Source organism: Bufo gargarizans, chromosome 4 (assembly GCF_014858855.1).
Source record: "Bufo gargarizans isolate SCDJY-AF-19 chromosome 4, ASM1485885v1, whole genome shotgun sequence".
Classification (NCBI taxonomy): Eukaryota; Metazoa; Chordata; class Amphibia; order Anura; family Bufonidae; genus Bufo; species Bufo gargarizans.
Genome location: NC_058083.1, coordinates 61,194,933 through 61,217,879, shown reverse-complemented (window position 1 = coordinate 61,217,879; position 22,947 = coordinate 61,194,933). Strand labels below are relative to the sequence as shown.

Sequence of the window (22,947 nt, the reverse complement as noted above, 5' to 3'; positions counted from 1 at the left end):
CAATTCAGGACAATACAGCAGACAGGTGGGAAATCTAACAGATCCACATAAGAGACCCCCACAATCTATGACCCCTCTATGACTGCAGGACCCCTCTATATAGATGTGTATAGGGCTCAGCTCCATCTACCTGATGGTTCTCTGGGAGCTTCTCCTCTGGACAGTCCTGGGAATACAGAGGACGGGGACATCTCTTGGGGGGATTTCTTCTCCTGGATCTATCTGAGGAGACACAAGCACACAGTGACTGAATACATGGCCTCCTGTAGATCTGTCTATAGATCAGACTCTTCTCTCAGCTCTTTCACTTCTAGGTTTAGTGATCATGGCCTAGTAATCCCAAGCTTGCAGCTGCAGCTCCATTCATAGACTCGGCTTTCACTCCTTCCTCAGGGGCATCCATTTTCAGCAGGTGGAAGAGACTCAGACATCATGGATATAGATGGCTTGCCTGGTGAAGAACACCTAGATCCAAATACGTATAAGGAAATTACGAGAGAGGGAACCCACCATGAAGACCATCATCAACCACAGGTACTCAACAACTCTTTTCAGTCAAAAATGTTCTACTCATCATCATAAAAGCTCAATACTTGCAAGCAATCACTTCTAGAGAGGGGCCTGTTGTTTGTACAACATACCAGGAAAGCATTTAACCTCTTTCAGGACAAATTCACACAAAACTAACTCTACAAAGGCACTTCAGCACATCCTTTCTTAACATAATCTCCCTACTTTTCGATACACTTTGTCCATCTGTCAACAAGCTTTCAAATTTCCTCATTAAAAATGTTTTAGGCTGAGCTGTGAGCCACATATGCACCGCTGTCTTCACCTTCACATAATCCACTGTCACTCATCTACCTAACAGAATCTGTGCACATGCACAGTCAATGCTTTCATCGGTCGAGGACGGGCATCTGGCTCCTTCTTCATGGCTGACACTTGTGCGACCTTCATTGAACTTCTCACATTCATACACACTTCTTTGCGAGAAAACACTTTCTCCATACTTTGCACACTCTTTGATTACTATAACTAGACGCAACCTCAGACTACAAAAAAGTTTGTGCAAATCACAAGTGGGGCAGCTGTTGTGGCATAATACATTTAAACCTGTACAGAAGTGACTGGAGAGGTTATGTCGAAAAATTATGTATTTGTCTTTTCTAAAAGTTGATTAAATGTATAGTCACAGTGCGGATAGTTTTTGGCTCACTCTCCTATAACCAAAAACAGGTACCGCAATGACCATGGAAGTCACACACTGAATCGATGAAGGGGTTCTCCGGGAATTAAGAAATTTAAATACCTAATTATTACTTTATTTAAAATAGATTCCCAAATACCTTTCATTAGTTATAATGGCTCATTTTATATATAGGGAGCAATCGTTAGGAGAAATAAAATGGCCGCCATCCTATTAGTACACACAAAACCAGTCCTAATCACACAGCAGGACAAGTTACTTCAGAGCACTGAGGTAAAGAGCCGCCTCATCCTCCTCTCTGCTCGTCAGGGATTATGATCTTGACTATAGCTGATAAGATATTCAGCTGAATCTCTGTAGGAACGGAGTTCATGAGGAGACATGAAGTACAGAGAGGATGGACAAGACAGACTGTGGTAATGGAGACTGCATACAAGTGCTTCTGCTCATTACCATATCCCCTGCTCCTCTCTGTACTTCATGTCTCCTCATGAACTCCGTTCCTACAGAGATTCAGCTAAAGATCTCATCATCTCTATTCAGAATCATAATCCTTTTAGGAGAGGAGGATGAGGCGGCTCTTTAGCTCAGTGTTCTGAAGTAACTTGTCCTGCTGTGTGATTAGGACAGGTTTTGTGAGTACTAATAGGACGGCGGCCCTTTTATTTCACCTGAGGATTGCTCCCTAGACAAAATGAGCCATTATAACTAATGAAAGGTATTTGGGAATATATTTATAATAAAGTAATATTTAAGTATTTTCAGTAATTTCATTTTCTTAATTCCCAGAGATCCCCTTTAATGGCGTGCTTGGAAGATAAGTTAAGCATGCCTAACTATCCTTATAGAAACTGTATAAGATAATATAGCCACTATATTCATGACATATTAATGGAAGGTGAGAAAGGAGTAAATAGAAATGATCGGGGAATCAGGATAACACTAAATATTAATAAGAACGAAATTGTGTTTCCGGACCTGATTGTGCCGCATATCAAAAATTAATTTTTTATGGCCACACAATTCCAGGAAGTAGGTACGACCAATAGTTATCTAAATGTTCACAGTGGGCATTACGAGAAGTGGATCCAAAATAAAACCTAAAGCCAAGACAAGAGAATTGCAGAAAACTTTAATAAAAGAGCACCTGGCAAATAAGAGCAAGTCTTACATAAACTTTAGAGATAAAGGTCGCCCAAAACCTCTGCCGTTTAATTCCGCGAGAGAAAAAAAATTCTTACCCAACGAGATTGGTCTCAATAGAATGAGTAAAATGATGTACATTAATGTCATTACAACATGGTCATCGGTGCCGACATCACATTTAAGCCCTCCTCATGAGATGGGGTGGGTGTGCCAATATGTAATTATACAATGTCATACCATGACAAACATTACCTATAAGCTCACAAAAAAGCATACATGTTGTATGTAGTTTTGTGGGATACCTCTCCATAGAATACTATAGTCTAATATCAATGGGACACTCATAGCTGACATTGGTTGGAGCCTTATGGATGTGTTTGACAATGATGACAAATGTACGTCTCTAATGTGATGTGAAAAAAGCCTAAATACCTGTATGTACACACCACACATGGTGGCATTTAACAACCAGTGCCTGCTGATATATACCTGGTGATGTCAGAGGCCGTGGATCCTCCATCATAAAGTCTTTGTACAGACACATGTATCCTTCTACATACTCCCACTCCTCCATGGAAAAATAGACCGCCACATCCTGACACCTTACAGGAACCTGACAACACAATGACACCGTCATCACCCAGACCCCTCCAGTGCTGTTACTGGAGAATTTCCCAGCAGTGTCACCTCTCCAGTCAGCAGCTCCATCATCTTGTGGGTGAGTTCTAGGATCTTCTGCTCATGTTTTAGGGGAGGAGGCTCTGTGATGGGGGTCCTGCTCCACCCTCCTGACCCATGGATGATGGGAGTCCCCCCCGATGTCTTCTTCACAATGGTGTAATCCTGTGGATGGAGAGACACTTAAGAAAATAAATTCCTTCCTGACTCCAGATCTACACTCAGAATCCCTCCCTGGATCATGGCCCCATCTCCAGTAATCTCTAGAGAATCCCCCATGATTCCTTCCTCTGGCAGAGTGCTCAATAGTCTCACTGCTTTAACAGTAAAGACTCCTCTTCTATGTTGGTGAAAAAACCTTTCCTCTAGATGTAGTGGAGGCCTCCTGGTTATAGTCCAGTATTATCTAGATGTCAGACTAGTGGTAGAAATCCTCCAGGCCACACTCCGGCCATCTCCTCCTCTGCTTCCTCTCCTCCTGGGTACAACGTGCCTACTTACCTTCTCATGGCTCCTACAACATGACTATTGGTTACCATGAAACATCACTCACCATATGGTGGCTGATCTTCAGGTTCTCCATCACGTGGAAGGCCTGGAGACCGTTATACAGGACCTGGACTCTTCCAATCACTTCCTATGATGTCTGACTTATTACAGAATACAATAAAGAGGAGAGAAATCTAGAAAATGTTACCTCTCCGCTCAACAGGTAGATGATCTCCAAGGTGAGGTCTAATATTCTTCTGCTGATCTCCTTCCTGTCCATCCTTGGTTGTCATTCAGGAGAAGAGGGGAGAACTGGAGGAGCTGGAGGCTTCTAGTACTGCAGGCACCTTTATGAGAAAAGGAGAGGCTGGAAATCATTCTAGGGACAAGAGCATTAGTGAGATCCAGAACCGCACTTTGAGAGCAGTGCAGTGAAGGGAGGTAGCATATTTAAGGCCCAGGAAGTGGAGTACAAAAACTCTGTGTGTGTTATCTGATCACTAAATGGTCAATTCAACCATTCAGCCCCATACAGATTCAGTGTTTATTGGCAGCACATTCCAGTTTACATATGGCGATGTGCTGCTGTCAATTGGTGATTTGTGCCATAAGTGGCACAGATTGGAGGCATTTGTGAAGTAATTGGCTCAAGTTGGAGGCATCAGTGTAATAATTGGCACATGGTGGAGGCATTGGGGTAGTGACTGAGGAATCATTGCTGTGACATCAAAGCAGTTAGAGAGATTGATGAGCCTAGCTACTGCATTCAGGATAGATTGGAGAGGGCAGAGTTTAGTCCCGTGGAGACAATTAGTAATTAGTTACAGCAATCAAGACAAGAATGGATCAGAGCAAAAAAAAAAATTTGTGCCATTTCCGCATTAAGAAAGAGCAGGTTCAGGAGATGTTTGCAAGGCGATAAGCAGCGTGTTCTAGTGATGACAGAATCAGTTCTCACCTCTCTTGTGTTCTCTCCTGCCGGTATACTATACACAGTGATACGCAGGGTATTCCAGTAATGATAGATAATCAGTTCTCACCTCTCTTGTGTTCTATCCTGTCCTTATTCTATAAACAATAAGCAGAGTGTTTTAGTGATGATAATCAGTTCTCACCTATCCTCTGTTCTCTATTGTCCTCATACTATATACAGTGATAAGCAGGGTGTTCTAGTGATGATAGATAATCAGTTCTCACCTCTCCTGTGTTCTCTCCTGTCCTTATACTATACACAGTGATGAGCAGGGTGTTCTAGTGATGATAGATAATCAGTTCTCACCTCTCTTGTGTTCTATCCTGTCCTTATGCTATAAACAATAAGCAGAGTGTTTTAGTGATGATAATCAGTTCTCACCTATCCTCTGTTCTCTATTGTCCTCATACTATATACAGTGATAAGCAGGGTGTTCTAGTGATGATAGATAATCAGTTCTCACCTTTCCTGTGTTCTCCCCTGTCCTTATACTATACACAGTGATAAGCAGGGTGTTCTAGTGATAGATAATCAGTCCTCACTTCTCTTGTGTTCTCTCCTGTCCTTATACTATAAACAATGAGCAGAGTGTTTTAGTGATGATAGATAATCAGTTCTCACCTCTCCTCTGTTCTCTATTGTCCTCATACTATATACAGTGATACGCAGGGTGTTCTAGTGATGATAGATAATCAGTCCTCACCGGTTCTCTCCTATCCTTATACTTTAACCAGTGATAAGCAGGGTGTTCTAGTGATGATAATCAGTCCTCACCTCTCCTGTGTTCTCTCCTGTCCTTATACTATATACAGTGATAAGCAGGGTGATCTAGTAATGATAGATAATCAGTTCTCACCTCTCTTGTGTTCTCTCCTGTCCTTATACTATAAACAATAAGCAGAGTGTTTTAGTGATGATAGATAATCAGTTCTCACCTCTCCTCTGTTCTCTATTGTCCTCATACTATATACAGTGATACGCAGGGTGTTCTAGTGATGATAGATAATCAGTCCTCACCGGTTCTCTCCTATCCTTATACTTTAACCAGTGATAAGCAGGGTGTTCTAGTGATGATAATCAGTTCTCACCTCTCCTGTGTTCTCTCCTGTCCTTATACTATACACAGTGATACGCAGGGTGTACTAGTGATGATAGATAATCAGTTCTCACCTCTCCTGTGTTCTATCCTGTCCTTATACTATAAACAGTGATAAGCAGAGTGTTCTACTGGTGATAGAAAAAACTGAATAAGTACTTACCGGTAATTCAGTTCCCATGAGATCATCACGGCATACAAAGAGATTGACCCTTGACCTCTGTAGAGTCAGGAACAGAGAAAGGATTAAATTCCCCCCTCCCACCACCAACACCAGTGTTTCCAAAATCACACAGAGAAAACAAGATGGTGAGTAATGAATACAAGAACATAAAGAGAAGGGAAGGACATATTACCTTATACCTTCCGGAGGCCTCCAGAGAGCACAGAACAAAAAAATGGGAGGGAATAACGTGCCGTCGCGATGATCTCATGGAAACTGAATTACCGGTAAGTACTAATTCAGTTTTTTTCCATAGCATCATCACGACGGCATACAAGGAGATATACAAAATATATATCATGGGGGGGCAACTGCCTGAAGGACCTTACGTCCAAAAGACATATCAGAAGCTATGGAAAGGTCGAGTCTGTACTGCTTTACAAATGTATGGACGCTGGCCCATGTGGTAGCTTTACATATGTCATCAAGGTATGCGCCAGCCTTTTCGGCTTGAGAGGATGACATGGCCCTGGTTGAATGGGCCCTCAGGTTAACAGGACATGGGAGATTTTGAATCTCATAGCATAGAGAGATAGTGTTCCTGATCCATCTGGCCAGAGAGGATTTGGAAGTTTTCTGGCCTTTGTTCTTCCCTGCAAACAGGACTAACAGATTGTCGGACATCCTGAAGCTCTTGGTAGCCTCAATGTAATTTAATACGGAGCGTCTGACATCTAAGGAGTGGAAGATTAACTCTTTGTTATTTGAGGGGTTTTAACAGAAATAAGGTAGGATGATTTCCTGGCTGCGATCGAAGTTAGACACAACTTTAGGGAGGAACCCTGGATCTAATGGGAGAATAATCCTGCCATCCAAGATACGCAGATAGGGTTCTCTGAGAGATAGCGCTTGTATTTCCCTTAGTCTATGGGCAGATGTTATCGCAATCAAGAAAGCCATCTTCAGTGATAGATTTTTAATTGAGCAGTCATCTATAGACTCAAAGAGGGGTAGCATTAGCCCTGAGAGTACGATGTTTAGATCCCAGGAGGGAACTTGTTACGTAATAGTTGGACGAAGTCTAGAGGCTGCTCTCATAAACCTCTTAATGCAGCGGTGGCCTGTAATATCCTGATCAAAGAAACAGCCAAGAGCAGATACTTGGACATTAAGGGTGGAAGGTCTCAATCCTAAGTCAAGCCCCTGCTGTAAAAAAAAATCCAGGATCTTCTGAATGTTTTTTTTTTTAATTTGGAGAAATGTCCCCCGACCAGGAACAGAACCTCTTCCATATCTTTAGATAGATTGCTGAGGTCACCTATTTCCTAGAGGCTTTTAGTGTATTTATTACTTTGTCCGACAATCCCTGTCTTTTCAGAAACTGGGCTTCAGGATCCAGGCAGACAGTCTCAGGAACTGTGGATTGGGGTATAGAACTGGACCCTGATGCAGAAGATCCTTCCTGATAAGAAGAGGCCAAGGTTCCCGGATGGAGGAAGAAAACCAGCCTCTTTTTGGCCAGAACGGGGCTATTAATATTCATGTGGTTCTGTCCTGATGTAATTTCTGAATCACCCTCGTGATCAATGGTAGTGGAGGGAAGGCGTAACAGAGTTTCCAATGCCACTTTGCGGCGAACGCATCCAAGGCCCATAGGTTGTCCCTGGGGTTTAGGGAGCAAAATATTCCCACCTTCGAGTTTGCACTGGAGGCAAAGAGACCCACTTCGGGGTTTCCCCATTCATCCACCACCATCTGGAATACCTCTTCGTTCAGGGACCATTCTGTCTGATCTAGCCTGTGGCGGCTGAGAAAGTCTGCTTCTTGGTTTAATACATCTTTGAGGTGAACTGCTCAGATGAAGCTCACCTTTTGCTTTGCCCAGGTAAAGATCTTGGATGATAGTGACTGAAGAGCCACTGATCGTGTCCCTCCTTGGTGTGAGAGATAAGCGATGGACGTCGTGTTGTCTGAGAGGATCTTCACATGGAGACCCTGAAGACTCTCCTCCGCCACATTTAGGGTTTCCCAGACCGCCATCAGTTTCCTGAAATTTGATGACTGTGACCTGATTGATTGGGGCCAGAAACAGATGGTCTCCTACCTTCACGCCCCAACCTGAAAGACTTGCGTCTGTCACGACCTGCATGTAGGGAATCTTTTGCCACGGTGTCCCCTTGGACAGATTTGAAGAAAACTTCCACCAATCTAGGGACTTCTTTACTGACGGTAGGATAGAGACCCTGCGGTCTAGTGAAGATTGTCGTTTGTCCCAGATCCAGAGGATCCAGATTTGTAAGGGCCTGAAATGATTCTGACTCCAGGGTACTTCTGGTATGCATGAGGGTAATAGACCAAACAGGTTCATTGCTTCTCTTATTGAGCATGTCCTCTTTACCTGGAAAGTTCTGATTCTTCATTGCAGAGCTGTGATCTTGTCCTGGGGAAGAAAAGTAGCCTGGGCCTGGGAGTCTAGAATCATTCCCAGAAAGCATATTCTTGTGGAAGGTGAGAGGATAGACTTGTTCCTGTTCACTATCCATCCCAGTCTGTCTAGTGTTGGTAGAAGGGTGTCTAGGTCTAATTCGATTTGACGTGGACTATCGCTGATCAGAAGAAAGTCGTCTAGGTACGGAACTAGCATCAAGCCCGCTTTCCTTAAAAACATCACCATTTCTACTATTAACTTTGTAAAGATCCTCGGGGCCAAGGAAATTCCAAATGGAAGGGCCCTGAACTGGTAGTGATGGATTCGGCCCCTGTCGTTTCTCATGGCAAACCGGAGGAATTTTTTGGAACTGGTATGGATTGGGACGTGATAATAGGTGTCTCGTAGATCTACTGTACACATCAGGGTACTGTCGATGTTCCATCCTTAACGTTCGGTACAAGATTAACTTTTTTTCAGGGTTTCAAATTTATTATCGTACATAACGAGCCTTCCTTTTTCTTTAGCAGATAAAGATTTGAGTAAAATACCTTTCCCTGATCTGGGGTGGGGGGAGTGGCGGGACTTGAGTAATCACGTTCATTTTTAGAAGGTCCTGAACTCCCTGCCATAGATTCGTTTGGAAGCGCGTTATTACGAATCTGTTTGGGGGTTTTGAAGACAGTTCGATCCTGTATCCTGAGCCTATGATCTCTCTTGTCCAAGGATTCTGGGAGATCAGTTCCCAGGATGTCAGGAAGTTTGACAGCCTTCCCCCCACCCCAGCATCATTGTTTATCGCTTGGTTTAGAGTGGGAGGTAGGGAAACCTCTTTCTTTACCTTTTTTGGGGTAGCTCCAGCGCCCAGTCTTCCCTTTCCCCCTGTATGATCTGTCTTGATTTGAGGAGGAACGAAAGGGATAACGGCGTTTATAGGACCGGTCTTCAGGAAACCACTTTATTGTCAGAGGCCTTTTCTAAAATCTTATCCAACACGGAGCCGAACACATACTCTCCCGAGAATGGAATGGAGCAGAGCTTCATTTTAGATGTCCTATCCCCCGACCAACACTTCATCCAGAGTGCTTTTCTGGCAGCGTTGGAGAGGGCACCATCCCTAGCTGAGAATCGCACCGACTCGGCCGAGGCATCAGACAGAAATGCGGTGGCTGATTTGAGGAGGGGTAGGGAATTTAGGATCTCCACCCTAGGGGTTTTATTCTTAATATGGTCCTCCAATTCATTAAGCCAGAGGAGCATAGATCTGGCCATGGAGGTTGCCGCGATATTAGACTTGATGTTAAACATTGCGGCCTTCCATGACTTCCTCAAGAGGCTGCTGGCTTTCCTGTCCATGGAATCCCTTAACTGGGAAGCATCTTCAAAGGGAAGGGATGTTTTTTTTATTCACCTTTGCCACCTGGACATTGATCTCATTCAAAATTTTAGACTCCTCAGGATCAAATAACAAAACGATTTTTTAAGGCAGTGGAGACCCCTAAACGTTTTTCAGGGTCAGACCACTCCTCCAAAATCATGTCCCTAATAATCTCGTTAATAGGGAATACACGGGTCTTCCTAACCCGTAAGCCTCCAAACATTTCCTCTTGCATAGAATGGCTTCTCTGTACCTCTTCCACCCCCATAGTTGATCTAACTGCTTTTAGCAGATCTGACATGTCCTCCATAGAAAAATAAAACCTAAGGTTACTGTCAGATGATCCTGCGTCCGAGTCTCCCTCCCCTCTTCCCACGATTTGACCGACGGAACGTCATCTAACACAGCCTCAGAATCGGAGAATGAGGGAGATCTAAGCCTCTTCCTTTTGGGGTGGGGTGTATCCACAGGATTGGAAGATAAGTGAGATAAAGATGACCGTATTTCTTCCTGAATCATTGTCTTAAGTTTGTCTTTCAGAGAGGGAGCTTCATCACGGACAATATTGGAAACGCATTCTTTGCATAACTTCTTGGGGTAATTATCAGGAAGCCGGGCATTACAGGAAATGCACTTAGGGGATCTTTTGATTTTCTTTTGTGCCTCCTTGGAAACCTAAAAGAAAAAATGTATCCATGAGGAATAGAGATAGGGGGGCCCATCATGAGTGCTAAAATATATACTGCACATATAATCCCCCAGCAAGAGGAGAGGGGAATCAAAAGAGACTTCCTGACCAGCATAATAGAAAAAACTTTTCCCCCAAGGGGAACTCACGGATGGCTGCAGTGGTGGGTCCAATTCCTTTGATGAGCACGTCTCCGTTCCAGACATCATGAGGCCGAGACACTGCTGCTTGGTGCACGGGCTCAGAACAACTCTGGTGTTGCCGGATGCTGCCAGTGTCACTCCGTGCAAACCCGGCTTGACCTACTAGAGGAAAGGCGGGGGATGTCACCCCGGGAGCAGGCTCCAGATTAGACCAGAGCGAGTCCTTCCGATCCATCCCCTGCCCAGCGTTAGTACCAGGACCGCGGGAGGGGCAGGGGAACATAAAGGTATTCGAACCGTAATAGGTAGAAGCTTCATCTCCCTGTATACAGGGAGACCTTTCTCTGCCCTGTCCTCTGTAGGGACAGGAAACACTGGTGTTGGTGGTGGAGGGGGGAATTTAAACCTCTGTTCCTGCCCCTACAGAGGTCAATCTCTTTGTATGTCGTTGTGATGATGCTATGGAAAATCAGTTCTCACGTCTCCTGTGTTCTCTCCTGTCCTTATACTAGAAAGCTTCATGTTTCTCCAGGGCTGTTAGTTACAGTGCCTGAAACTGTGCTGCACATGCTCAGTATTAAGTCCCTCCTCTAAGGAAGAGAGGAGGACGTCCACTACTGGGAATGCCTGCGGTCATCTCAGAACAGGAAGACAGCAGTAAAGTAACTCAGGTGCCCGCATCCTGCTATGGAAAGAATCATACCTACCTGATCCCCACTGCTCTGCTCCTGCGTGCCAGCTTACGTAGTCTATCTTCAGGTTTGTGGTTTGTTTTATTTGCCACCATCATGATCATCGGCTCCACTGCAGCCACTAAATGGGAGAGGGGAAGTAAATAAACCACAGACTTGAAAATAAACACATGGGAGCCAATGTGCAGGACTGGAGCTGCAGATAGCAGTACTGACTTATTCCATAGCGGAAGCTTAAGAGTTACTTATTCCCGAACAACACCTTTCATGGCAGCACCTTTCATGAATACAAGCATTCCACTCAGTGGCGGATCCAGGGGGGGGGGGCAACGGGGCAATTGCCCCCCCCCCCCTGAGCTGGCGGCGGCTGGGCACAGGGAGATGAGCGCTTCCATTGTGGAAGCGCTCATCTCCAGTCATCTGTATTGCCGTCCTCAGGAAAGCGATACAGATGCCTGCCTGTGCTGCGGTAGGGGAGGGAGAGGCATGTCCCTTTCCCTTCCTCTGATAGGCTGCCGGCCTAGTGCCTGCAGCCTATCAGAGGCCGGCGCAGGCGGCGCAATGACGTCATCGCGCCGCCTGAGCCATACAGCGTGGGACACAGGCCAGAAGAGGCTGCATCGCATCACTGACATGGAGGTAAGTATGTGTTTTTTTTATTTTTTATTATTATATACAAAACTTTTACTGGCGGGGGCTGTTATTACTGGCACCTGGGGGCTGTTATTACTGGCAAAGGGGGGGCTGTTATTACTGGCACCTGGGGGCTGTTATTACTGGCACCTGGGGGCTGTTATTACTGGCACCTGGGGGCTGTTATTACTGGCACCTGGGGGCTGTTATTACTGGCACCTGGGGGCTGTTATTACTGGCACCTGGGGGCTGTTATTACTGGCACCTGGGGGCTGTTATTACTGGCACCTGGGGGCTGTTATTACTGGCAAAGGGGGGCTGTTATTACTGGCAAAGGGGGGGCTGTTATTACTGGCAAAGGGGGGGCTGTTATTACTGGGGGCTGCTATTACTGGCACATAGGGGCTGTTATTACTGGGGGCTGCTATTAGTGGCACAGGGAGGCTGTTATTACTGGGGGCTGCTATTACTGGCACAGGGGGGCTGTTATTACTGACACAGAGGGGCTCTTATTACTGGGGGCTGTTATTACTGGCACAGGGGGGCTGTTATTACTGGGGGCTGCTATTACTGGCATAGGGGGCTATTATTACTGGCACGGGGGGGGGCTGTTAATACTGGCACATGATTGGGGGCACTATAGGGGCATCTACTGAGGCCACAAAGAAGGGGTATTTTATATGGGCTCTCTGTACAGTACAATTTTATACTGGGACACATGGTGGGTACTATGGGGAAGGGGGAGAGGAGTACTATGGGGTCATCTACGGGGGGCACTAAGAAGGGGTATTTTATACTTGCAAATTATGGGGGACACTGAGGGCATCTACTGGAGCATTTTATACTGGAACATTATGGGGGCACTAGGAGGAAGGAGGGTGTGGAGCACTATGGGGTCATTTACTAGGGGCACTATATAGGGGTATTTTATACTGGCACATTATGGGGGCACTATGAGGACATTAGCTCAAATGGGGGCATTACAAGGGGGTATTTTTTGCACTGTCACATTATAAGGAGAATTATTACTACTGGGGGGGGCATTATGGTGGGCTTTATTACCCCCCAATGGTATGACCCCCTAGTAGCAGCACCGGCCTCTCCCTGCTCTGCTATCCCTCTGCCCTTTCTCCAAATACTTATTATGAAATCTTTCTCATTAGGATAAAACACATCATCAGCTCCGCCGAGCCCCCGGCCAAAGTGTGGAAGTGGCGTCCGAGATCCCCAAGGGCCAAGTAACTGTAAGTGTTCATGTGAAATATGTTTGTTATACACATATAGCCTACACTGTGCCACACAATATACAGTATACCGCTACACTGTGGAGTCTGCTCTATAAGCACCATTGTTTTGTGGGGGCGGACAGAAAATAATCTGAAAGTGCCCCTCCCGAGACCAGGCTCTGGATCCGCCACTGATTCCACTTCTTACAGGTTTCCTTATTCCAGTTTAAACTTGGACAGGATTCTCTGCATTCTGCCCTGTCGTGTCACTCTCCTGGCCCACCCCACCACACAGTGTCACTCTCTTGGCCCGCCCTGCTTTATCACTATTCTGGTCAGCCCCGCCATGTGTTACTCCCCTGCCCTGCCATCGCCTCTTCCTGCACTGCAGATCTATAGATGTGTAATAACCCCATGCACCGCCAGTCTACATATATACTCACCTAAAGAATTATTAGGAACACCTGTTCTATTTCTCATTAATGCGATTATCTAGTCAACCAATCACATGGCAGTTGCTTCAATGCATGTAGGGTTGTGGTCCTGGTCAAGACAATCTCCTGAACTCCAAACTGAATGTCAGAATGGGAAAGAAAGGTGGGCTACAACAGCAGAAGACCCCACCGGGTACCACTCATCTCCACTACAAATAGGAAAAAGAGGCTACAATTTGCACGAGCTCACCAAAATTGGACTGTTGAAGACTGGAAAAATAATGCCTGGTCTGATGAGTCTCGATTTCTGTTGAGACATTCAAATGGTAGAGTCCGAATTTGGCGTAAACAGAATGAGAACATGTATCCATCATGCCTTGTTACCACTGTGCAGGCTGTGGTGGTGGTGTAATGGTGTGGGGGATGTTTTCTGGGCACACTTTAGGCCCCTTAGTGCCAATTGGCCATCGTTTAAATGCCACGGGCTACCTGAGCATTGTTTCTGACCATGTCCATCCCTTCATGACCACCATGAACCCATCCTACTTCCATCAGGATAATGCACCATGTCACAAAGCTCGAATCATTTCAAATTGTTTTCTTGAACATGACAATGAGTTCACTGTACTAAAATGGCCCCACAGTCACCAGATCTCAACCCAATAGAGCATCTTTGGGATGTGGTGGAACGGGAGCTTCGTGCCCTGGATGTGCATCCCTCAAATCTCCATCAACTGCAAGATGCGATCCTATCAATATGGGCCAACATTTCTACAGAATGCTATCAGCACCTTGTGGAATCAATGCCACGTAGTACTAAGGCAGTTCTGAAGGCAAAGGGGGTCCAACACCGTATTAGTATGGTGTTCCTAATAATTCTTTAGGTGAGTGTATATTTATTTATATAGACTGGCAGTGCAGGGCTTGCTATATATATATATATACAAACATAGACTGGCAGTGTGGTAGTTACTACAGGGAGTGCAGAATTATTAGGCAAATGAGTATTTTGACCACATCATCCTCTTTATGCATGTTGTCTTACTCCAAGCTGTATAGGCTCGAAAGCCTACTACCAATTAAGCATATTAGGTGATGTGCATCTCTGTAATGAGAAGGGGTGTGGTCTAATGACATCAACACCCTATATCAGGTGTGCATAATTATTAGGCAACTTCCTTTCCTTTGGCAAAATGGGTCAAAAGAAGGACTTGACAGGCTCAGAAAAGTCAAAAATAGTGAGATATCTTGCAGAGGGATGCAGCACTCTTAAAATTGCAAAGCTTCTGAAGCGTGATCATCGAACAATCAAGCGTTTCATTCAAAATAGTCAACAGGGTCGCAAGAAGCGTGTGGAAAAACCAAGGCGCAAAATAACTGCCCATGAACTGAGAAAAGTCATGTGTGCAGCTGCCAAGATGCCACTTGCCACCAGTTTGGCCATATTTCAGAGCTGCAACATCACTGGAGTGCCCAAAAGCACAAGGTGTGCAATACTCAGAGACATGGCCAAGGTAAGAAAGGCTGAAAGACGACCACCACTAAACAAGACACACAAGCTGAAACGTCAAGACTGGGCCAAGAAATATCTCAAGACTGATTTTTCTAAGGTTTTATGGACTGATGAAATGAGAGTGAGTCTTGATGGGCCAGATGGATGGGCCCGTGGCTGGATTGGTAAAGGGCAGAGAGCTCCAGTCCGACTCAGACGCCAGCAAGGTGGAGGTGGAGTACTGGTTTGGGCTGGTATCATCAAAGATGAGCTTGTGGGGCCTTTTCGGGTTGAGGATGGAGTCAAGCTCAACTCCCAGTCCTACTGCCAGTTTCTGGAAGACACCTTCTTCAAGCAGTGGTACAGGAAGAAGTCTGCAAGGTAAGAAAAACATGATTTTCATGCAGGACAATGCTCCATCACACGCGTCCAAGTACTCCACAGCGTGGCTGGCAAGAAAGGGTATAAAAGAAGAAAATCTAATGACATGGCCTCCTTGTTCACCTGATCTGAACCCCATTGAGAACCTGTGGTCCATCATCAAATGTGAGATTTACAAGGAGGGAAAACAGTCCACCTCTCTGAACAGTGTCTGGGAGGCTGTGGTTGCTGCTGCACGCAATGTTGATGGTGAACAGATCAAAACACTGACAGAATCCATGGATGGCAGGCTTTTGAGTGTCCTTGCAAAGAAAGGTGGCTATATTGGTCACTGATTTGTTTTTGTTTTGTTTTTGAATGTCAGAAATGTATATTTGTGAATGTTGAGATGTTATATTGGTTTCACTGGTAAAAATAAATAACTGAAATGGGTATATATTTGTTTTTTGTTAAGTTGCCTAATAATTATGCACAGTAATAGTCACCTGCACACACAGATATCCCCCTAAAATAGCTAAAACTAAAAACAAACTAAAAACTACTTCCAAAAATACTCAGCTTTGATATTAATGATTTTTTTGGGTTCATTGAGAACATGGTTGTTGTTCAAAAATAAAATTAATCCTCAAAAATACAACTTGCCTAATAATTCTGCACTCCCTGTATAAGAGATGAGCGAATCGACTTTGGATGGTACACCCGAAGTCGATTCGCTAAAAACTTGGTTCTAATACTGTACAGATTATTGGTTCTGATGAGCCAAAGTTATTAATTTGTGAATTCTTGCGAGACTTCGTGTAATAACTTAGGGAATTATTACTGTAAAAAACCTTGGTCCCGAACTCGGGTCCCAAGGTACCACTCGGAACCGAACCGGAGTTCGGTACCCAGGTTTTTTACAGTAATAATTAATTCCCTAACTTATTACACGAAGTAATAACTCTGGATCATCGGAGCCAATACATTCTAATACTGTACGGAGCGGGAGCAACTGTTTTGTACATGTATTATGCCTGGTTCACCAGCAGGTGGCAGCGTGTATGGCAGAGCTATCTTTAGATAGAATGGAACTTACCATTCCATGTTCCCCTCTTTGGGCAGAAGAAGGCTAGTGCTGCTTCCTACCAGAAGGAAGGGTTGCAGTTCTAGATTATTCCTGTTTAGGCTCCATATTGGAGCTAAGACGACCTGAAAGCAGTAGCAGCCAGAGAAAAGTGTTCTTCGGCTGGAGCAGGAGCTACCAAAAGGAAAGTAGCTTATAGAGCACCTGGACTCTATGCTAATTTAATGTACTGAGTGTCAGGAGGGGGACAACAGTCCAAGGCATCCCAAGGATACCAGAACCGACCAAAAGTCCAGTAACCAGACCCAAGCAGAGTTATTAAGCAAGCCAGTCAGCCCAGCAGAGAAAGAGAGAACGCAGAGTTATCAAGTTTGCCTGCCAGTTTATGTCAAAGCCTAAATGTAAGAAAAGCCTGAATATTGTCTGGAATCAAGTTTACCCAACTAAAGCTGCTGTTAAAATTTACCAAGGTCTTGACTCAAGTTATTGCTTCGGAGCCTAAGCCTGGGGTCCACTGTATCCAGGTAGGAGTACCGTGACACATATAGGCTGCACCACACCAATCGGCATTCATATCAACCTATGACACGATAGGGCCCTGGGGAGGGCAGTGCATTGCACAGTCACTGGAGGACATGATGTTACAGACAGCATAATAATAGGACCAGGGCTTCATACTGGCTGGGTGTCAGGAGGATTGCTCAGTAACTATAACCCCCAGCATGCAGTGTGTCTCTCCTAATCTGAAAGGTAATAATAGGACCCGGCTCCATACTGGCCGGTGTCAGGAGGTCTCCTCAGTAACTATAACCCCCAGCATGCACTGCGTCTCTCCTAATCTGACAGGTTATAATAGGACCCGGCTCCATACTGGCTGGTGTCAGGAGGTCTCCTCAGTAACTATAACCCCCAGCATGCACTGCGTCTCTCCTGATCTGACAGGTAATAATAGGACCATACGCCATACTGGCCGGTGTCAGGAGGTCTCCTCAGTAACTATAACCCCCAGCATGCACTGTGTCTCTCCTGATCTGACAGGTAATAATAGGACCCGGCTCCATACTGGCCGGTGTCAGGAGGTCTCCTCAGTAACTATAACCCCCAGCATGCACTGCGTCTCTCCTAATCTGACAGGTAATAATAGGACCCGGCTCCATACTGGCTGGTGTCAGGAGGTCTCCTCAGTAACTATAACCCCCAGCATGCACTGCGTCTCTCCTGATATGACAGGTAATAATAGGATCCGGGCTCCATACTGGCTGGTGTCAGGAGGTCTCCTCAGTAACTATAACCCCCAGCATGCACTGCGTCTCTCCTAATCTGAAAGGTAATAATAGGACCCGGCTCCATACTAGCCGGTGTCAGGAGGTCTCCTCAGTAACTATAACCCCCAGCATGCACTGCGTCTCTCCTGATCTGACAGGTAATAATAGGACCCGGCTCCATACTGGCTGGGTGTCAGGAGCACTCCTCAGTAACTATAACCCCCAGCATGCACTGCGTCTCTCCTGATCTGACAGGTAATAATAGGACCCGGCTCTATACTGGCCGGTGTCAGGAGGTCTCCTCAGTAACTATAACCCCCAGCATGCACTGCGTCTCTCCTGACCTGACAGGTAATAATAGGACCCGGCTCCATACTGGCCGGTGTCAGGGGGTCTCCTCAGTAACTATAACCCCCAGCATGCACTGCGTCTCTCCTGATCTGACAGGTAATAATAGGACCCGGCTCCATACTGGCCGGTGTCAGGAGGTCTCCTCAGTAACTAAAACACCCAGCATGCAGTGCGTCTCTCCTGATCTGACAGGTAATAATAGGAACCTGCTCCATACTGGCTGGTGTCAGGAGGACTCCTCAGTAACTATAACCCTCAGCATGCACTGTGTCTCTCCTGATCTGACAGGTAATAATAGGACCAGGCTCCATACTGGCCGGTGTCAGGGGGTCTCCTCAGTAACTAAAACACCCAGCATGCAGTGCGCCTCTCCTGATATGACAGGTAATATTAGGGCCCGGCTCCTGTCACAGGTTAAGCAAATACACACCACAACGAATAGACAACAATCTAGGCTAAGGAAGAGGGATGGTGACCTCCTAGTAATCCCTAGGCCTTTCCCTAACTCCAGCTGGTTCCTTTCAGAATTAAGGAACGTGCGTCTCCCTGAGGCCTAGAAACAACACACACCAGATAATAAGAAACAGCGAAGGCAACAAGTACTTAGCTTAGAGATGTATGGAGAAGCAGGAGATCCAAGACAAATCGGCACTAGCAACTCCAAGCAAAAACTATCAACCGCATGGTCAGCAGTGTGAGGCAGATCTAAATAGAGCCTCATCACTGATAACGAGCGGCACCTGAGAAGAGGTGAGATCCTGACAAACAACAACATACATAGAGGAAAACAGAAAGATCTGTCAGATAGCCTCAAGTGCAGCAAGTCTATCCGATCTTCTCACCTCTCTCACAGGAGGGACCGTGACAGTACCCCCCCCCTTCTATGAGTGGCTATCGGACACCCAGGACCGACTTTATCAGGAATGCGCCCTATGAAAGGCCCTCACAAGGCGACTGGCATTCATGTCGGTCGCAGGAACCCACATTCTTTCCTCTGGACCGTAACCCTTCCAGTGCATGAGATACTGAAGAGATCCACGAAGAATACGTGAGTTGACTATCTTGGCAATCTGAAAATCAAGATTACCGTCCACCATGACAGGAGGTGGTGGCAGGGAGGATGGTTCAGCAGGTTCAACATACCTTTTCAGCAATGACTTGTGAAACACATTATGAATCCTCAAAGCCAGCGGAAGCTCATAACGAGAAGCAACCGGATTAATAATGACAGAGATCTTGTATGGCCCAATAAACCTTGGCCCCAACTTCCAAGAGGTAAAACTTAATGTTTCTTGTGGACAGCCACACAGAATCACCCACTCTCATGTCCGGCCACTCATACGTCTCTAGTCAACAATACGTTTATACTTTTTGCCCATTTTATTTAAATTGTTTTGAATCTTCCGCCAAATAGATGACAACGAAGAGGAGAATTTTTCCTCTTCAGGTATACCAGAAGTCTCAGTACCAGAAAATGTGCCAAACTGCGGATGGAACCCATATGCACCAAAAAACGGCAACTTATTTATGGCAAACTCGGCCAACGACAAAAATGAAGACCACTCTTCCTGATTCTCAGAGACAAAACATCTCAAATAAGTCTCCAGATTCTGGTTAGTGCGATCAGTCTGCCCGTTCGACTGAGGATGAAAGGCCAAAGAGAAGGACAATTGGACCCCCAGACGAGTACAGAACGCCTTCCAGAATCTGGAAACAAATTGAGTCCCTCTATCAGACACCACATCAGAGGGAATGCCATGTAGTTTCATGAGGTTATCGACAAACAATTAAGCGAGAGTTTAAGTGCGCCATCTTGCTGAAGCGGTCAACAACCACAAGAATCACAGTTTTCCCAGAAGAATTAGGCAAATCTGTGATAAAGAAATGGTAGACAGTATGTATTTGGCGGCTCACCAGCTGGACACAACAAAATGGGTGCACACTTCAATGGACTTGCCTGTCCCAAAATAAGAGCTATATGGAAAATGGATTGGAGAAGGGCACTCACTATATGGGCTTACACAGAAATTTAATATGGATCCAAATGGATAAAATGTAGGAATAATCAATGGTATACAATCAATATCACACTGTAAAAACTCAACTAAAATGACTACAAAAATAAAAATCAATAAGTCCACACTTCATATGCAGAATAAATCCCAATATGTCCACACTTATAGGGTATCGATGGCGAGGTGTCCCTTACAATTCACACAAACAACCTGCTGTATCCCACAGGCTCCAGGTTTTTGTGGGCAGGCGACACAGATAGTAGCAGGATTAGTGTAGTAAGTTATGGATAAACTCCAATACACAATGTTAGTTGTCCTACTTGTAAGTCACACAGACCTGCTGTATCCCTCAAGCTCCAGGATAATAACAGGATTAGTATGGTGGGTTATAAACTCCAATACACAATGTTAATTCTCAACCTTTTATGGTACCAATAATGAGTCCACACAAGCCTGCTATATCCCACAGGCTCCTGGTTGATGGCAGGATTAATATAGTGGATTTCAGATTTGTGTATAGTCCGTAAGTCCCCACTTTAATGAGGGATCCCTCATGAACTATTCAAGCCTGCTGTATTCCCCAAGGCTCCAAATTAATGCAAGCGGACAATACAAATAGTTTAGGCAGGATTAGTATGGTGAGTAGCGGATAACTTTTCCTCAATACATAATGTTACTTGTACTGGGTTTGCTTACATTACCCCTCCTGGATTTTGGTTGTGTCTTATGATGAATTCCTCTGTCTGCCCGACACGGCATTCGATGCGACTGTTACCTAACGCAGCGTCCCGCGTGGTTCCCGAGTCGAACGTAGCATCCCACGTGACTCTATGACCGCTTCCTGTGGGGCGTCTCTGATCTCCTGGGTCCTGCTTTGCCTCCGCTACTGCTCATATTCACTCACAGAGATGTGGCATCAAATTTCTATGAATATTTTCATTGATAAGTCCAGTACGGCACCACACGCGTTTCAGGGTATACACCTCTTCATCAGTGGCTAGCGGATGTGCGGAAAGAATATTGCTATATTGATATGCTGAAAAATAATTTTACTTCTGTGAGTATAATAAAGCAGAATCTTTTAACTGTGCCGGAGGTACTCTCACTATTGTGCGGTTTCTGACATCTTGCAGAGGAACCTACGACGATCCAGCATAGATTTGCTGAGTCTCAATCTGTGTTGAAGCACACTGCGATCCAACTGAAGGGTGTCTGTCTTGAGCCAGATAAAGTGAATACCTGCATCCCTGGAAAAACGCTTTGTGTGTGAATAAGGAGCAGCGCAAACCCAGAGGAGCAGGCAAACCCTCCAGCACAAAACATGAAAAAGATTCCATATGAGAATCTCCCACCTTTAGGCGAATGTCCTGCACCATTTGAGACAGACAATTTTGAGAGAGAGAGGGGGGCAGAATCAATCGCAAACACAGAAATATCTTTGTCTAATGCGCTTGTTGTCAAACCATGCATACGGACGCCATCCACTAAGTCAACCCCTGCCCCACTGTTAATAAATACTTCAATTCCCACAGTTTTAGAGTCTAGCGCTGCCTTGGCAGGCAGGAGAAATCGGGTACTACCGGTAATAGACAAAAAGTACATTCTCCACTTCCCCATCCACACTACCAAGAGTGAGAAGAGGACTACACACATTAGGACTTTTTTTTTCCTTTTCACCTTGATGTTTAACATAAGGACATACGTTAACAAAGTGTCCTCTTTTACCACAGAAAATCAAAGTCTTTTCTTAACCTTAAAGTTTTTATCACCTGGTCCAGGTGTGACCTGAGCCAATTGCATTGGCTCATCACCAGACACGAGCTCGAGTGTCTCTTTACCCAGAGTGTCAGAAGAGACTGCTTCCCCGTATGATAATACATCCCAGGCGAGAGGAACTTTAGATCTCTCCTTAAGGCGTCTATAAATACGCACCACCAGAGACATGGCCGCCTCCAATGACTCTGGATTTGCGTTACATGCCAATGAGTCCTTCAAGTTCTCGGATAACCCTTGACAGAATTGACTACGGAGAGCTGGGTCATTCCATTCAGTATCAGTTTCCCACCTCCTAAATTCAGAGCAATAGGACTCGGCTGAACGCTCTCCCTGCCGCAAGCAACGCAACTTAGATTTGGCCAGGAAAACCCAATCTGGGTCATCGTAGATAAGTCCCAGAGCTTGGAAAAATTCATCTACCGACCGGACGGATTGTGAACCAGTCGGCAAAGAGAAAGCCTAAGACTGAGCGTCATCTTTCAGCAACAAAATAATAATCCCCACTGTTTGACTCTCGTCCCCAGAAGAGCTAGGACGCAGTCAGAAATATAATTTGCACGATTCTCTGAACCGAACAAAGTAGTCACTTCCCCTAGAAAACCTATCCGGGAGAGCAACCTTCGGTTCAGGGAAGGCCTGGTTCCTGCTGCCGGAACCTACCGCCTGTGGTCTCTGAAACTGTGCAACTGCCGTGCGGAGGTCAGCCACCTCCAAAGACAGCCCCTGCATACGATTGACCAGTGCAGAAACAGTATCCATAGCTGCACTGATAAAACAAAGGATAACGGTTTGGGCAGTTGATAATGTCACAGGTTAAGGGGAAGGGAAAACACCAAATACACAACAATCTAGGCCTCAAAAGCTAAGGAAGAGGGATAGTGACCTCCTAGTAATCCCTAGGCCTTTCCTAACTCCTGCCAGTATGAGAAGATCCTGATGGTGGAAATACTCATACACCGGATGTGACGGACTAAATCGTCACTGGGGCTGCTGAAGAAGCCTGAGGGCCAGCCCCCTTCCTACGGACTATGGACCCAGAACTATGGAGCCCCCCTGACCTTTTGGGGTTACAAGGAACTATAAACTCTGATTTATCTGTGGAATGTATGACACATATTTCCTATTGCCCATTAAAGGTGCAGGGTGTGAATTCAGCAACACAAAAAGGGGTTAACTCTGCACTGACTTACTTTGCATAATCTCCCTAACACGTGTTGGGACTTTATA

At 45.4% G+C, this 22,947-nt stretch overlaps 1 protein-coding gene and 2 long non-coding RNA genes across 4 annotated transcripts in view; 1 reads left to right on the top strand and 2 right to left on the bottom strand.

The window, feature by feature from the left end:
• LOC122933895 (zinc finger protein 613-like) overlaps positions 1 to 22,947 on the top strand; it is a 142,196-nt gene that overhangs the window by 60,764 nt on the left and 58,485 nt on the right. The gene's annotated exons all lie outside the window — the stretch shown is intronic.
• LOC122933918 lies at positions 101 to 3,104 on the bottom strand. 2 transcript variants are annotated; one of them, XR_006388583.1, is made up of 3 exons: positions 3,044 to 3,104; positions 2,846 to 2,969; positions 101 to 222 (listed from the first exon to the last, which is right to left on the bottom strand). It is a non-coding gene; the product is annotated as an uncharacterized LOC122933918 (long non-coding RNA). The 2 variants fall into 2 exon arrangements; XR_006388582.1 differs by having other exon boundaries at positions 136 to 465.
• The window catches only part of LOC122933923, a 31,833-nt gene continuing 12,027 nt past the window's right edge, over positions 3,142 to 22,947 (bottom strand). Inside the window, exons 2-4 of the long non-coding RNA XR_006388589.1 lie at positions 11,100 to 11,205; positions 3,732 to 3,870; positions 3,142 to 3,199 (exon numbers count right to left, since the gene is read on the bottom strand). This is a non-coding gene — a long non-coding RNA (uncharacterized LOC122933923). The remainder of the gene's footprint in view (positions 3,200 to 3,731; positions 3,871 to 11,099; positions 11,206 to 22,947) is intronic.